At 47.0% G+C, this 12,922-nt stretch overlaps 1 pseudogene; it reads right to left on the reverse strand.

Annotated features, from left to right (window-relative positions):
* Nucleotides 1-10,155: 10,155 nt before the first annotated feature.
* LOC119325394 lies at nt 10,156-12,623 on the reverse strand (annotated as a pseudogene).
* Nucleotides 12,624-12,922: the final 299 nt, after the last annotated feature.

The raw sequence follows: 12,922 nt of genomic DNA on the forward strand, positions 1-12,922 counted from the left end.
GAATGAATGTACCAGGGATGTAATTTTTGAGTAAACTCGCTTGTGTTTATCCTGTGCGCTGAAAACTTGTTCATATGCGCTAAGCAATGCTTTTTGAATATAAAATATTACCTTCTGTGTGGCCGTTTATTAAATCTAGGAGATGCAAGTCGTCGGCTTCTACCCCCATGCCACGAGTGCTGGCGTGTTCGAGATAAACCTGAGCGCTCTTGTTCCCATTCTTGGGTCCATCTAGGAGGCGCTCAGCACAACGAACAAGGCCATCGGACTTATAATGCTTTATCACTCTCACTTAGCCATACAATTCTATAATTTTAAATTTCGGCGAAGCCCCTAGTATTCGGAAGACCGAGTTCGGGGCGCTATCCACGCCTAGGCCGAATAAATCCAACTCCTCGCTCTAAGCGGCATAAGTCTTTAAGGACTCGAAAAACCTCTCGAACAGCGACCGGTCTCTCGCCCTATCATGACGGTCAGTTTTAGCTTTCTCTACTGAGGTGTTAACCCAGCTCAACTGGGGCACAATCGCAGTAGTTCTCCCAGCGCTACCTTAGCCGACATTGCGGAACGTAAGGTACCAAAACATGGGAGCTGGGCAAACCCAACTATTGACCCAAGACATGATTCGGAGTCGATGCATATAGTGCTATAAGTTCGGGGTGCTGCACTCATGATAATGTTCGGTCTTCTCACACCGTATTATGGGGTACTTAAGCCCCTGGTGTATTTGGCCGTACCAAAGTGTACGGTTGCATAATGTCATGACTGAACATGTTTATATAAAAAATGAATGCAATAATAGACAAGAGCTATGTATTGTTATTTAAAGGGCTGCTATGAAAGCAGAATGATACAAATAGTGCGATAAGCAAGAGATGGGATTATTTGACATTTTCCCCCTCCAGAGGCAAGCTGCGAGACTTTAAGTAAGACAGGTATTTAGCTCGTTATAGAGACCACCTAGACATTTGACGTGGCGTGTTGTCCCCATGGCTGTTACATCGTGTGTTCGGCGAGTGTATTGCCGGGCAGGCCTTCCGAATAGTGGAGTCCTGAAAGTATATATATAAAAAAAAAAGAAATGGCAAAATCGGGAGCCCCTAGTGTGGTTGAGCCACATTCTGGGCGTGCCGTGGTTGTGCCCCTCCCCTTATGCCCATGTTATTGCTAGAGCATAGTTATGTACGCGTGGTACTGCTATCGCAATCTCGCAAGGGCTGGGGTTGGGGATGCACTGCTATGCTTGCTCGGAACGTGCCAGCCGGTTTTGTTGTAGGTTACTTCGGGCGCGCTTGACGTTGTCCAGACATTTAATAGCCGGATTGGAGAATTGCCTTAAGAGGCTGCTTTGTACTTCCGCCGCCAGGGCCGTCGTGTGCTCCTCTGTTCGGAGAGAGCGTTCGGTGTTTCCATTGACCGTAATGACTCCACGAGGGCCTGGCATCTTGAGCTTGAGATATGCGTAGTGCGGCACCGCATTAAATTTTGCGAATGCGGTTCGTCCGAGCAGGGCGTGATAGCCACTGGAATGGGACTATGTCGAAGATTAACTCTTCGCTTCGGAAATTATCCGGGGATCCGAAGACCACTTCGAGTGTAACTGAGCCTGTACAGCTGGCTTCTACACCTGGTATGACGCCTTTAAAGGTCGTCTTTGTGGGTTTAATCCTCGAGGGATTGATACCCATTTTTCGCACTGTATCCTGATAAAGCAGGTTCAGGCTGCTGCTGCCGTCCATGAGGACTCTAGTGAGGTGAAATCGTCAATGATTGGGTCTAGGACCAATGCGGCGAATCCGCCGTGACGAATGCTAGTGGGGTGGTCCCTTCCATCAAAAGTGATCGGGCAGGAGGACCATGGGTTGAACTTTGGGGCGACTGGCTCCAACGCATAGACGTCCTTGAGAGCACGCTTCCGCTCCCTTTTGGGTATATGGGTTGCGTATATCATGTTCACCGTCCGCACTTGTGGGGGGAAGCCCTTCTGTCCTCTGTTGTTCGGCGGCCGGGGCTCCTCCTCGTCATCGCTATGCAGCCCCTTGTCTCTGTTTTCGGCACGTAACTTGCCTGCCTGCTTGAACACCCAACAATCCCTGTTGGTGTGATTGGCTGGTTGTTCGGGGGTGCCGTGTATCTGGCACGAGCGATCGAGTATCCGGTCTAAACTGGATGGGCCCGGAGGATTTCTTTTGAATGGCTTCTTCCGCTGACCGGGTTTAGAGCCTCTGAATCCGGCGTTAACTATCGTATCCTCGGTATTATCGCCGTTAATGCGGTGCTTGTGCTTGTTACGACGTGACCTGCCATTGTTGTCCTTGGTATCTGAGTTACCAGGGCTCTTGGTGATGTTATTGCTACGAGCTAGCCAGCCGTCTTCTCCCGCGCAAAAGCGGGTCATGAGTGTCATGAGGGCTGCCATAGATTTCGACTTTTCTTGTCCTAGGTGCCGGGCGAGCCATTCGTCTCGGATGTTGTGCCTGAAGGCTGCAAGAGCCTCTGCGTTCGGACAGTCGACTATTTGATTTTTCTTGGTTAGGAACCGTGTCCAGAATTGTCTGGCCGATTCCTCTGGCTGTTGAATTATGTGGCTTAGGTCGTCGGCGTCTGGTGGTCGCACATAAGTGCCCTGGAAGTTGTCAAGGAATGCAGATTCTAGGTCCTCCCAGCAACTAATTGACTCTACTGACAGGCTGTTAAGCCAATGCCGAGCTGGTCCTTTAAGCTTGAGCGGGAGGTAGATGGTGTGTAGATCATCACCACGGGCCATGTGGATATGAAGGAGATAATCCTCGATCCATACCGCAGGATCTGTTGTGCCATCGTATGATTCGATGTTTACGGGTTTAAAACCTTCGGGGATTTGATGATCCATTACTTCGTCGGTGAAGCATAGTGGGTGTGCGGCGCCCCTGTACTGGGCTATATCACGACGTAGCTCGGACGAGCTTTGTCTGTTATGTTCGGCCTGGCCGTATTTGTCATATCCGGCGTGACGGCTATTGTCACGTGATGTGGGGCGCCCACGCGATCCGTAGATCGATCTTGTTTGCCTTGCCTTATCCTCCAATATGTCTCGCAGGTCTTGTGCGTTTCCCCGTGCTCTGGTACTTTTTGAGCGGTGCCGGGGTGCGGCTTGAGTTGAGGGCCGAAAGGCCTCTCTGTCGCGGCCACGGGGTGGCCGATTGGCCGCATCATACGCTGGTGATGTAGGTTTAGTTGCTTCCTCCTCTAGTTGGGGTAGCAGCCTGCGCTTTGGGTAGCTCTTGGAGGGGTGTTCGAGTTTGTATTCTTCGGCCGCCAGGACTTCAGTCCATCTGTCGGCTAGCAAATCTTGGTCAGCTCTGAGCTGCTGCTGTTTTTTCTTGAGGTTGCTTGCCGTGGCCATAAGCCTGCGTTTGAAACGCTCTTGTTCGACAGGATCCTTTGGCACGACAAATTCGTCGTCGTCGAGGCTTGCCTCGTCTTCGGAGGAAGGCATATAATTGTCATCCTCGACCTTCCTTTCTGCCGCTCTCTCATGAGGGCTGGCTTCTCCGTCCTCCTGCGCTGAATCCTGCTGGAGGGGGTTGTCTTCGGCACTGTCCGGGGTGTTGTTATCTCCAGTGCCGGACTCGCCATTTTTGCTTTGGTGGGATTTAGAGCGGCGCCGCTGACGCTGACGCTTAGGTTGTTTCTGGAGGGGTCATCCTCCATTTTTTCATCGCCATTCCCTGCTTTTGGGGTGTCCACCATGTATATGTCATATGATGAGGTGGCTTTCCAGTGCCCTATAGGTGCTGGTTCTTGGTCTTCTCCTTCATCGGCGTCCATACCGTCGATATCTTCGGAGTCGAAGTCAAGCATGTCGGTTAAATCGTCGACAGTGGCTACGCAGTGGGTGGTGGGTGGGATTCGAATTTCTTCGTCGTCCGCATCCCAACCTTGCTGACCATAGTCCGACCAGGGTTCTCCTGACAAAGAGAGAGACTTTAGTGAATTCAGGATGTCGCCAAAGGGCGAGTGCTGAAAGACGTCCGTGGCGGTGAACTCCATGATCGGAGCCCAATTGGGTTCGATCGGAAGGGGTGCGGAAGATTCAGAGTCCGGGAAGGAGTCCGACACCTTGGAGTCACATGCCTCGCAAAGGACTAGGCTGGTATTCGGCTCGATCACCGTAGATATTGCAGCTCCCGGGGTGGCGTCCAACCGTCCGTCCCCGACTGGCGCGGTCGGCTCCGAGCTAAGGGTCGGAGCAGACACTTGAGCGGCACTCTGGGCGCTGTCCGGCGGCAGAGCTAGATCATGTCCATCGTGACAGTGCGACGCGCTCGGCCGTGGCTCGAATCCGTTGAAGATCAAGTCCCCGCGGATGTCAGCCGTGTAGTTTAAACTTCCAAATCTGACCTGATGGCCAGGGGCGTAGCTTTCGATCTGCTCCAGATGGCCAAGCGAATTGGCCCGCAGTGTGAAGCCGCCGAACACGAAGATCTGTCCGGGGAGAAAAGTCTCACCCTGGACCGTGTTGTGGTTGATGATCAAAGAAGCCATCGGGCCTAAAGGTGACGACACAAAGGAACTCTCAATGAAAGCACCAATGTCGGTGTCAAAACCGGCGGATCTCGGGTAGGGGGTCCCAAACTGTGCGTCTAGGCGGATGGTAACAGGAGACAAGGGACACGATGTTTTTACCAGGTTCGGGCCCTCTCGATGGAGGTAAAACCCTACTCCTGCTTGATTAATATTGATGATATGGGTAGTACAAGAGTTGATCTACCACGAGATCAGAGAGGCTAAACCCTAGAAGCTAGCCTATGGTATGATTGTTGTTCGTCCTATGGACTAAAACTCTCTGGTTTATATAGACACCGGAGAGGGCTAGGGTTACACAGAGTCGGTTACAATGGGAGGAGATCTTCATATCGTATCGCCAAGCTTGCCTTCCACGCCAAGGAATGTCCTATCCGAACACGGGACGAAGTCTTCAATCTTGTATCTTCATAGTCCGGGAGTCCGGCCAAAGGTCATAGTCCGGCCATCCAGACACCCCCTAATCCAGGACTCCCTCAATCACATTGAGTCTATAGGAAAAGCCAATACTATCAAGGAGGGATGAGTTGTTGCTTAATGAGTTTCTTGCTTCAAGTGCTTAGTGATATGCTCCAAAAACCCTCAACTACTTTCGCATATCCACATATGACCTAAACCTAAAGTCAAACTCGGCCCCACCGATTCTTTCTATCCGGCGCCACCGAGTTCAGATGTCATAGCCACTGCCACAAACCCTAGACAAATTGGTCTCACCGATAGGGATCTCGGTCTCACTGAGATGGGATTGTAATCTCTCTGTTTCCCTTCGTAACGTTTCGGTCTAACCGAAGTGAGCGATCGGTCCCACCGAGATTGCAATGTAAACTCTCTGTTTCCCTGTCGTAACATTTTGGTCTCACCGAAAAGAGCGAATCGGTCCCGCCGAGTTTACCTGACCAACTCTCTGCTTAGCTTATTACCAAAATCGGTCTCACTGAGTTTGTGTAATCGGTCTCGCCGAGATTACGTTATGCCCTAACCCTAACCACATCGGTCCTACCGAGTTGCATGCCGGTCCCACCAAAATCACTAACGGTCACTAGGTTTACTAAATCGGTCTGACCGAGTTTCTTGACTCGGTCCCACCAAGATTGGTAAATTGTGTGTAACGGTTAGATTTTGTGTGGAGGCTATATATACCCCTCCACCTCCTCTTCATTCCTGGAGAGAGCCATCAGAACAAACCTACACTTCCAACTTACCATTTCTGAGAGAGAACCACCTACTCATGTGTTGAGGCCAAGATATTCTACTCCTACCATATGAATCTTGATATCTAGCCTACCCCAAGTTGCTTTCCACTCAAATCTTCTTTCCACCAGATCCAAATCCTGTGAGAGAGAGTTGAGTGTTGGGGAGACTATCATTTGAAGCACAAGAGCAAGGAGTTCATCATCAACACACCATTTGTTACTTATTGGAGAGTGGTGTCTCCTAGATTGGCTAGGTGTCACTTGGGAGCCTCCGACAAGATTGTGGAGTTGAACCAAGGAGTTTGTCAGGGCAAGGAGATCGCCTACTTCGTGAAAATCTACCTCTAGTGAGGCAAGTCCTTCGTGGGCGACGACCATGGTGGGATAGACAAGGTTGCTTCTTCGTGGACCCTTCGTGGGTGGAGCCCTTCGTGGACTCGCGCAACCGTTACCCTTCGTGGGTTGAAGTCTCCATCAACGTGGATGTACGATAGCACCACCTATCGGAACCACGGCTCAAAAATCACCGTGTCTCCAAATTGCGTTTGAAATCTCCAAACCCTTCCCTTTACATTCTTGCAAGTTGCATGCTTTACTTTCTGCTGCTCATATACTCTTGCATGCTTGCTTGAATTGTGTGAAGATTGCTTGACTTGTGCTAAGATAGCTAAAATCTGCCAATGACTAAAATTGGGAAAAGGCTAAGTTTTTAATTGGTCAAGTAGTCTAATCACACCCCCCCTCTAGACATACTTCAAGGTCCTACACTAATGCCTCCATGTAATGATCTGCAAATTGTAGGAGAAATTATATATACCAAATTGTATATATACATGTGTATGTGTGGTGGTTGTGCGAGACATTCGATGATTGATATATATGTGATCGGTTCTACGAGAAATTCTATTTATATATATGCATAACGTGTACAATCTGTAGTATCGTAAAATACTAGCAAATGAAAAAGAATTAAATGGAAAACATAAAACTAAAGGAAAAATAAATCATAAACCCAAAACCCCTAAACCTTTTAGTCCTGGTTGGTGCCCCCAGCCCTCCGGCACGTGCTCGTGCCACGTGGTGGCCCTTCAGTGCTGGTTCCAGAACCGAGACTAAAGGAGGGGGGCCTTTAGTCCCTGTTCCAGAACCGGCACTAAAGGGTCTTACGAACCAGGACTACAGCCCGATTCTGCACTAGTGCTCTTTGCCAGCAACCTGCATTTGGTGAACATATTGTACTACCTCTGTATATTACAGACGTCTTATATTTAGTTACAGAGATAGTATCCTTTTTTGCTGAATACTCCTTTGATTCTTTGTAAAAAGGATAGTGACTTTGCAAAATTACCTGGTCTTCCATTTTTGTTTTTGAGAAGACAGTGCACATTTATTTAAATTGCTTCTCATTGACCATTGGAGCACCCGAATGGACACAGTGAATGTTTGGACGTTCCTCTTTCTGCTCACCACATGATTGGACTGTGACTCGTGCTGGACGTCTGGAGTGAATTGGATGACGTCAAGACACATACATAAGTAAAAGAAACTTAAGATGACATGCTTGAGAGTGTACGGAAAAAATAGTTAATGGTTATTTAGGGCAGGTTGCATGGGCATGAAGAGTCAATGGGAGCATATAGACGAATAGTTAGCCGGAAAGTGCTTTTACATGATGAACATACTTGATGATGTGGACACTATTAGGTATATATTATGTGTCTATAGTCTGTTGCATGCATTTTTTTAAGATTGTAGGGATGAATCTATTAGGTATATAGTATGTGTCTATAGTCTGTTGTATGCATTTTTTAAGAGAACACCATGTTTTTTGTTTATATTGAAAACTATATTTCATTTTAAAGAATTACCTTTGATTTTCTCGGGACATGAAATGGAAAAACTATAACTACGATGGAACTGGAATATTTAGTATGTGTGTTTTGAGGTCTACATCTCAAAGAAATGGCTCAGACTAGTTATTATACAAGGAGTTCATGGAACATTGTTTTCATGTACTACCGATGAATAGTGAAATCAAAGCAGTAAGTTAATTAAATACCTAAATGATTTCAAGAACCATCTAGCATGCTACACTAAATTCTGTGTGACCAAAGAGCCCAGGAAATAACTCTTGTTTTGTAATGAGATTGCATAATTAGAAGAACCATTTAGGGCTTGTTTGAGGACTACTCAGCTCCATCAAAATCAACTTCACTCCATCAGATCAATTTTAAATTTCACTCAAGAGTTGCAGCTCCAGCAAATAACAGTTTATCATGTTTGGCTTTCAGCTAGCTTCAGCTTAAAGAATGGAAATTTCTAGTGAGAAAAGTCTATTTGGTTGGTTGATGTGGGGAAAACATAGAAGGGGTATTCATTTGCCGGTGGTAGTGACGGGTAATTTGTCCCCAACTCCACAAGGACTCTTTGAACTAGAGTTTTTAAAGCACCTTAACAAAAAACAGGGAGTTGTATCTCACATTCTAGTTTTTTTGGGAACAAAATATCATCGAGCAACCCCATCTGATTTGTGTGTTTTTTAAGTGGAGCTAAATTTTAGAGAGCAACAATGTACATAAGCTAGTTATTATTGACCATTTTGGTAATCATCAATTATTGGGACTAGCTGCAGGGCGGTCGCCTGATTTTAGGACTGGGGTCAGTCGATTTCTATCCAATCGACTGAACCCAAATTAAGGTCAGTCAATTCGGTATATAACACAACTTAAGCCCTTTTTTTCCACACGAAACCAACAAAAACAGAAATAATGAAAAACAATAAAAGTACTTTTCTAATGCATAATGAATTACTTAAATCAAGAAAAACAATAAAAACTAAAATGAAGTGTTTTCTAGAAAGAAGTTTTTCTAGAAAGTAATGGATTAGTGAGATCGGTATTATCCTTACAAAATAAAAGAAAATGAAAACTAAAAGAAAATCAAAAAAGAAATAAAAACTTCTTTTGCGGGAAAAAAGAAATAAAAACAGAACGAATTTGTGGAATTGGTATTACCCTTTCGAGAAAGAAAATAAAAATTAAAAAAATAACAATAATTAAGTTTCCTAATAAAGAATGAAACCCTTTAAGAAAAAAGAAAAAGCAATTGAAAAACCTTACAAAACTTGCACTAAAATTAGACTTTTTAAAATATGCAAAGAATAAGCATATAATAGCGCAATTTTCACATTCTACTATAATTTACCCACATATTATTTAGTACGTGCATTTATACTTACACACAAAAAGAATGTAAAACAAATAATAAAAACTAAAATGAAGTGTTTTCTAAAGAAATGAATTAGTGAGATCAGTATTATCCTTACAAAAGAAAAGAAAATGAAAACTAAAAAATGAATTAAAATTAAAAAAAATGAAGTTTCTATGTAAGATTGAGTTCATGGCATTGGTATTACCCTTTCAGAAGAAAATAAAATAAAAACTAAATCAAAATCAAAATAACTAAGTTTTCTTAAAGAATGAAACCCTTAAAGAAGAAAGCAAACGAAAATGAAAAACCTTTCAAAACTTGCACACAACTTGCAATTAAATTGCACTTTTTCAAATATGCAAAGAATAAGCATATAATAGTGCAACTTTCACTTTCTACTATAATTTACACACCTATTATTTAGTAATTGCATTTATATTTACACACAAAAATAAATCTAAAACAAACAATAACAAAATTTACACAAAATATACACACAAATTGCACCTTTTTCAAGTATGCAAGAATAGAGATACAATGGTGTAACTTTCGCAAAATAGTTTCTAAGGAGGAATGAATTAGTGGCATTGTTATTAACTTAAAAAGAATAAAACAATAACCAAACATGAATTAGTGACATTGGTATTGCCCTTTAAAAAAACTTGCACACGATTTTGCACTGAAATTGCATATTATGCAGTATGCAAAGCAAAGTTAGTTGTTTTTTTTACGGTAGCAGATTATCATATAATTGTATAATTTTCAACATGTTGCATAGTACTTATGTGTATACATTTACACTCATCTATCATCGCAAAAATACCGACAAAATAAAATAAAAACCAACTAACAAAGAAAAAGAAAAGCAAAAACACATAAAAACAGAAATAACATAAAACAAACAAAGGAAGAGATGAGGGCTGGATCGCACAGTTAATGAGATTCGGCCCAGTAGCAAACTACTGACCCAATAGGTTCAGTCAGAAAGAACAAGCCCAACACAACAAACAGCAAAGGACAGAAAAAAAAATAGCACCAATCTTAGAGCAGAAATCAATGGTTAGAAAATCGACTGACTCAAATTTAAAATCCAGGCAACTTACGAGTAGCTAAAGTGTCAATTATTTTGTGTAAATATACCAAATACTTCATGGAAGATCAGCAAGAACAGTCAGTCAGTTGGACATACCAAGATATATGAATTCAGAACATTGGATCCTGGCATTTAAATGAAGCTTCCGTAAAAAAATCGCAGACAAACAAGCAGCACAAAATTAATAAATCAACAAAGCGATATAATGTTGCACGATCACGAAGCTGAGTACTAATGGGGTAAACGAGAATGAATGCTATGTCTTGGACGAGAGGGTTTGGATGAAGGCATCCACTCTAGCATTCGTGGATCTGGACAGGAACTTCATGCAGATCGGAGGCTGCACCTTGGACAGAGCCAGCACGGACTGCGGCATGCTCCAGATCCCCTCGCCACAGATCAAACCCGAAGCAACCGAGCGCGCGAACATGTCCGCCCCGGCCTTATCCACCTTCTCCCACACGAACAGTATCGCGCTGCCGACGCACATGTCGATCGCGAAGTACAACCCGAGGTAGAACGGTATCGCCATGGCCATGGGGACGGGTATGAACCTTGACACCTTCTCTGGCGCCAGGTCTCGCACAAGGTTGATGACGACCGCCGCGGCGAACACCACGCAACACAGGGTGAGGCAGTGCTTGGGTAGGGAGGAGACGCCCTCGACGCCGAAGATGGCCATGTTGCGGTACAGGATGGCGTAGGGCGCCGGGTAGTCGCTGCCGCTCAGCCCGACGTTGTCGAACGCCCTGTAGAAGAGCCAGAAGACGCACGGCCCGATGACGCAGCCCATGGCCGTGCCTATGACCTGGCTGATGAACATGGACCTCGGCGACGCCAGGGTCATGTACCCGGTCTTGAAGTCTTGCATGAGGTCGGCGGCCGTGGCGACGATGGTCATCATGACGCCGCACGCGGCGAGCCCCGCGATGACGCCGCCGTGCGAGGCGCCGGCCCACGCGCCGAAGACGAAGATGCCGAGCTTCCCGTAGGTCGTGGCGAGGGACCAGTCGGTGAGACCCATCCCGTAGGCGTTGCAGAAGGCCAGCACCGGCGCCATGCCGTAGACGGCCAGGATGTAGTACCATTTCAGCTGCGGGAATATCTTGGGGACGACGCCAACGGAGACGGCTGCCTCGGCGACGTACCCAGCCAGCGCCACGCCCATCGGGATCTGGTGCCTGAGGAAGTACTCGGTGCGACGCAAGTCATCGTCGTCCAAGGACCTCGCCGAGCCATCACCGGAACCGGAACCGGACACTGGGAGTGTGCTCTTCCTGGCTGTTGCCATGAATGCCTTTGTCATCCGCAGGCTGACTTTGAGGAAGTTGTAGAAACCGTCACCAAGAATCATGGCGATGGATATGAAGACCTTGTAGCCTTGTAGCCCATGGAGGTCGGAGCCCTTGGCGGTGGCCGGGTACCAGCTCCCCTTCTTCTTCTCTATCAGCGGCCACATCAATCCCCACGAAAGGATGCCGCCGACGAGAATGGAGACGTTTATGATGTAGGGACAGATCATCCCGACCCCGATGTAGATCGGAGAGAAGCTGAAGTAGAACTTCCTCTCGTATGCCTCGAGGCCCAGCGAGGGGAAGCTCTCGAAGCCACAGTCCTCGCCGGCGGTGTAGAACCACTTGAAGAAGCCCCAGAGGAAGCTGAAAAGGGAGTACTTGCCAAGAGCCTTCACCTGCTCCCTGGAACAGAGCAACACAAGAAATTTCTGATCCAGTGGTACAACAGTACAATGTCCTACACTATCTCTATGTCACTCGAAATGTACAGAACAAATTAAGACGCACTTTGCTTCCTTGGCGCCCTGAGGAGTGTGGAATCCGTTGATGAGGGTCGCCGTCGCGGTGCCGCTTGGATAGCTCAGCCCGTAGTCGATGATCATAACCTGCACGCGCAACGCAATCCATTCAGATTTACAACTTTGCAAATGGAGAATGGTACAAATTAATGGATCAGATTTGTTCTGGCCGGAAGATTTACCTTTCTCAGGGGCACGAGAGCGAAGAGGCCGACGAAGCAAACGAGGAAGAGGAACCCGATCATCCACCCCAAGCTGGGGTCCTTGACGTTCATGGCGTCATTCGCCTCGGTCGCCTGGCCGGCGATCCTGCTGCTCATGGCAAACATGTAGGAGCCGAATCCACCTGCGCGCACGCGTCTCTTGCTCACCGGTCAGCAGAGCACACGAAACGGAGAGGAACGGGTAATTAAAAACAGTCAGCAAAGAAAACGGCCGCGCTTACCGCTGAAGGCGATGCCGTAGGCGGCGACGACGCAGGTCTGGATGACGGTGTTCTCCTGCCGCGTGAAGGGGCGGCGGGGCAGGCCCAGCCTGGCCTCGGCGGCCGCCCAGAGGCGGGCGAAGAAGAAGCCAAGCAGCCCCGCGCGCGGAGATGTTGAGCGAGGGGATGATCCCCGCGGTGAGGCTCAGCTTCATGACGATGACGCTGAAGAGCACGGCCAGGAGCGCGCTCACCACCAAGGCCCGGACCGTCAGCTGCTCACGCCACGACGGAACCATCTCCACCGACTCCGCGCTGCGCTCCCTCGGCTCCTCGCCCGTCGCCATGCCGGGGAAGCAGCCGGCGGCGGATTGGAGTTTTTGTAGCACAGGGGGGAGGATGCACCAGTGTTGGATTTAGCTGGACGCAATGAATGTATGCATTGGTACCATCTGCTGTCACTCCATTTAGTACCGGATTTTGCAAGGGTCAAAGCTCTTGGATAACAACATTGGCAGGGTCTCCAATATTGAAAAGAAATAAATGCTCAATTCTGCCATTTAGAAAAAATGTATGCTGTCCAAATATTTTTGGTAACTTTGACAAATACAGCTGGAGCCTAT

Source organism: Triticum dicoccoides, chromosome 6B (assembly GCF_002162155.2).
Source record: "Triticum dicoccoides isolate Atlit2015 ecotype Zavitan chromosome 6B, WEW_v2.0, whole genome shotgun sequence".
NCBI classification, from domain to species: domain Eukaryota; kingdom Viridiplantae; phylum Streptophyta; class Magnoliopsida; order Poales; family Poaceae; genus Triticum; species Triticum dicoccoides.